This window comes from Chinchilla lanigera, unplaced genomic scaffold, assembly GCF_000276665.1.
Source record: "Chinchilla lanigera isolate Chin_1 unplaced genomic scaffold, ChiLan1.0 scaffold00018, whole genome shotgun sequence".
NCBI lineage: Eukaryota > Metazoa > Chordata > Mammalia > Rodentia > Chinchillidae > Chinchilla > Chinchilla lanigera.
The window spans coordinates 27,634,888-27,639,182 of record NW_004955419.1 but is presented as its reverse complement, the minus strand read 5'-3'; the positions used below and the strand labels follow the sequence as shown (position 1 = coordinate 27,639,182).

Here is a 4,295-nt window from a genome sequence, read left to right as displayed (position 1 = left end):
AAAAAAAAAACACCTTGTCTCAAAAAGACAAAAAGAAAGTAGGAGGAGATGGAGGTGTGGATGGGATGGGACTGAGCAGGACTGACAGTTGTTGGGACTGGGTACCTACAACCGCCTTAAGCTGTTGTTTGTTTCTCAGAGGGTTTTTTGTATATATAGTATTTAAAATGTCAAAATTTGAAATTAATTTTTTAAAATATAGATCAAATATACCTAAATTTTCTCTAATTCATGTATAGACCCAATATAATTCTAACCAAAATCCATATAGGGCACTGATCAAATCAAGGTAACATATAATATGTTAACGGAACATTAGGCATTACTTATATTTAAGTACATAGAAAGTTTTTATATATTTTTAAAAGACATAAAGATTGATGTGAGGTAAACTAATTTGTGCAAAAAAAAGACCAGCTAAGAACTAGAAATGGGGAGCTCAGTGGCACAGCGCCTGCATGGCAAGCACAAGCTCGTGAGTTCAATTCCTGGTACCGGAAAACAAACAAACAAACAAAAAAAAAAAGAACTAGAAATGGAATACAAAGCTTTTGCAGAAGGTTAAATATCAAGAGGTTTACCTAGGTAAGTAAACTACTGCTTATTATTATTATTATTATTATTATTATTTATATGTGTGTACTGTGGGATCAAACCCTGGGGCATTCTACCCTGAGCTACTTCTTCAGCCCTTTTTTAATTAGTCAGTTTTGGTTTTTTTGAGATAGAGTCTCCCTAACTCAGGCTGCCTTTGAACTCAATATGTAGCCCAGGTTGACATCAAACTCAAGGCAATCCTCCTGCCTCAGCCTCCTGAGTGCTGGGATTACAGTACCATGCCCAGTTAGGTGAGTGATACTTAACTGTGCATCATAATCACCTTTAAAGATATCCAAATACCCAGACCCTACTCCAAAAGATTCTCTTCTAACTGGCTGGACTTGGAGCCCAGGCTTCCACAGGTCTTAAAACCTTCCCAGATGCCACTCTAATATGCAGGGTTGAGAACCAGTGATCTCTATTTCGAAAGAGAGACACAGATGGGTAGAGGGTAGGAAGGTGATAGAAGATGACAGATGATTGGTAGATGATAACTTTGATAGATGATAGGTAACACAGATAGGTAAATAAATAATAGGCAGGTAGATATACCTGAAGATCTAAAGATCAAATGAAAGGAAGAAGGATAGGGAAAAAGAGAGGGAGGAGAAAGGAAATTTAGAACAAAATTTAGAGGCCCTGAATGTAATTTTGTAACAGTATAAAATTTCTCAGAAACGAATACATAGTTGTAGCTCTATGTATGTTCAGGACATTAGACTTAAAAGTGACCTGCAACACAGTTTCATTTGTCACCTGGGTCCCAAAAATAAAATTCCAATACTAGTGGAAAAAAAAAAAAGGTCAACCTGAACTACCTAGCAAGACCTTGCCTCAAAAAACCAAAACATCAACAACAACAATAATAAATAAAAGCTACAGTAAGAGAACCAATTAAAGAAAGCGAAGACTGTTGTCAGGCAGCTGGAATGACTTAACTATTGCCACAAGTGCTAAATTTGTTCCAAGTCTCCTAGCAGTGACGATAAAAGACCTGGCAAGTTGTGAGGGGTGTAACATATATATTCACAGCTCTACCATGTCCAGGGCTCAGTCTCCTTTCCTTCTGCCGGCTCCTGCACCCCACACCCAGCAAGGGCAGGAGAGAAACAGGGTCCTGCAGGCTCAGCTGGGCTGGAAAAGGCAAGTCTGAGCTGAGCCCCTCGTGGTGGTTCCCTGTGGAGTGCTGGCACCAACCTCTGCCCCAGCCCGACATCTACCTGTGGAGAAGCAGCAGCCCCTGGCAGGGCCGGCCCCACTAGCACCTCTGGACACTGTGTGCTCAGCCTAAGGCCGGCAGCATCGCCCTGGCAGTGATGGTCCGGCGGCTTGGTGGAAAAGAACTCGGCTTACCTGGCTGTAGACACACAAAGCAGATGATTTGAGAGGCAAAACAGAACTGGCCTCCGGGCTCCCAGAAGCCAAAGGGCTATTCAAAGCCGGGAACTGGAAGATTTTCATGAGGTGGTGACGAACGAGGCCGGAATGCAGCAAGGACAGGGCAAAACCGACACCCTGTGCAGTCAGGCATGGCAGCAACTTCAGGTATACAAACCGGGCTTTGGGAGCTTTGACTAGGCCACACCTGAGAGGTGGGGGCTTGGGGAAGGAGGCCCATGTTTGCAGGCCCCAGCCCTCAGCCAATCTCTTCTTGGGCCCTTCGCTTGCTATATGACCAATGCACTGAAGAAACCTTCCAGGCTTTCTCTCTCCTGAATGCACAAGGCTTGAGTCCAGAGAGCTAGGAGAGTACTTAGCCCTCCATTACTGACCAAGTCACCCTTACTGACAGCAAGGGGGCACTTATGGAGGCACAGAGGCCAAGGAGTACCTAGGAGCTCGGCCCTCAGCCAGTTATTCTCCTTCCCAGAAGCCTATGAGGTAAGGACCCTGTTACCTTTATTTTACATGTGAGAAAATGGAGGCTCCGCAAGAGCAACTGGCCTAAGTTACACTCAGGGAAATGGCAGAGCTGGAATTTGAACCCAGGTCTCCTTAGCACCTCAGCTCATGCTCTTTCTACCTGAATGGTGTCCATTTACAAGACCAATGAGGCCCTGAATCATCATTTTCCATCAAATTGACCTGGCACTTTCTAGCTCTGTGATCCTGGCGTGGACCTTCTCTTCTTGGAGAGAAGGTTCATCACCATTTGAGATGGTGGTAATAATGAGACAAGGAGATGGGGGTGCTTGTTAATCAGCATCTCTAAGCTTCATTACTACCCTCATTCACTGGTCTCAGAGACCACCCCCACCCTCAAGGCAGGAGGCCAAGCCCAGATGGATGGTACTTCACCTATTTCTCAATTAAGACTCTGGAAGAACATTCTCTGTCCAAAGTCCTGAGCAATATGAGAGCAGAACTGTACCTGGCTTCTCTTGTCTTCCCCAAAATGGTCTGTTCGGAAGCCAGTACTTAGCAGGGACTCCATCAGTGGTGTTGAAGAAATGAAAGCATGAATTTGGATGAATGGCTTCCCACAAGATGCATCTCATGTTGTGATGAAAAGAGCTGGCAATTGGGGCTGGGGATTTAGCTCAGGGGCACAGCGCCTGCCTAGCAAGCGCAAGGTCGTGAGTTCAGTTCCCGGTACTGGAAAAAAAAAAAAAAAGAAAGAAAAGAAAAGAGCTGGCAAACAGAAGACTCGGCTCTGACACTGCTAATGACTCACTGTGGCGACCTAAGCCACTTACTGGCCCTCTCTGGACCTCAGTGACTCCACTTATTCACAGAGAAGTGGATTAGCAAGTGGCTGGGGATTTAGCTCGGCGGCAAAAGCGCCTGCCTGGCATGCGCAAGGTCGTAAGTTCGGTTCCCGGTACCAGACAAAAACCAAACAAGTGGATTAGCACAAAATCAACACATTCCAGCTGATCTTGTGTGATTCTACAGAGTTAAAGGGAAAGAAAGGAAGATTACACTTTTTGCAGCTCATTCCACCCCCACACAAAAAGTTGAAGCTATATTATGGCCACTTTGAGGGTAGTTTGGGAATATTCCAAACAAATGGCAGATAACCTCTGATCTAATCAGAAGCAGACAAGCAACATTCTGAGCAGTCAGATCCTTCACACTGCAGAACAGAGATCCGCTCCTATGTTCAGTGCTTTCCCATTTGATTGCACTTCCCCTCCTTTCTCTCATTTAAGCTTCAGCAGAGCCCTGTAAGGTACACAATCAGGTCAGAAGTCGCCATTCCATCATACTAACCACAAAACTGAGGGAGGAAGTGACTTGTCCAGGGGCCTATGGGGAAACAGCTGCAGAGACATAACATGAACCCAGAATTGGGCTCCTGACTCTAGCTTCAGCTTTCTTTCCTTACACAGTTCACCTGGACACAGGCAATGAGCCCTCACTTGACCAAAACCCAGATCGGAGGTTCACAAATTTATCACCTGGGTGGAAAACTGCCCAGCACAATGGAGCATTTTAAAGTCAAATTTGATGCCAAGTGGGCTTGTAGCCCTGAAGAGTCAGCTGCAGAGGAGGCAAGAGGCCACACCCAGGCCGCAGGCATTGTACAGCCGCTGGAAGAATGGCCTATAGCTATGTGATCTCTGAACACTGAGATATTGAATGACTACCACTGCCCAAGCTCCGACCCTTACCCATATCCTATGCCTCCAGCTGTCTTGCTTGTTGTCACCCTTCCCCAGACTCCCTGAGCCACTCTCAAGACCTTGCAATTA

At 45.5% G+C, this 4,295-nt stretch overlaps 1 long non-coding RNA gene across 2 annotated transcripts in view; it reads right to left on the bottom strand.

Moving 5' to 3' along the window:
* The window catches only part of LOC102021975, a 69,437-nt gene extending 66,120 nt beyond the window's left edge, over nt 1-3,317 (bottom strand). The window contains exon 1 of one of the 2 annotated variants that reach the window (XR_001233618.1): nt 2,972-3,317. This is a non-coding gene — a long non-coding RNA (uncharacterized LOC102021975). Of the gene's footprint in view, nt 1-1,953; nt 2,943-2,971 lie in introns of those variants that run through there. The other variant, XR_001233617.1, reaches the window with a different exon arrangement.
* Nucleotides 3,318-4,295: the final 978 nt, after the last annotated feature.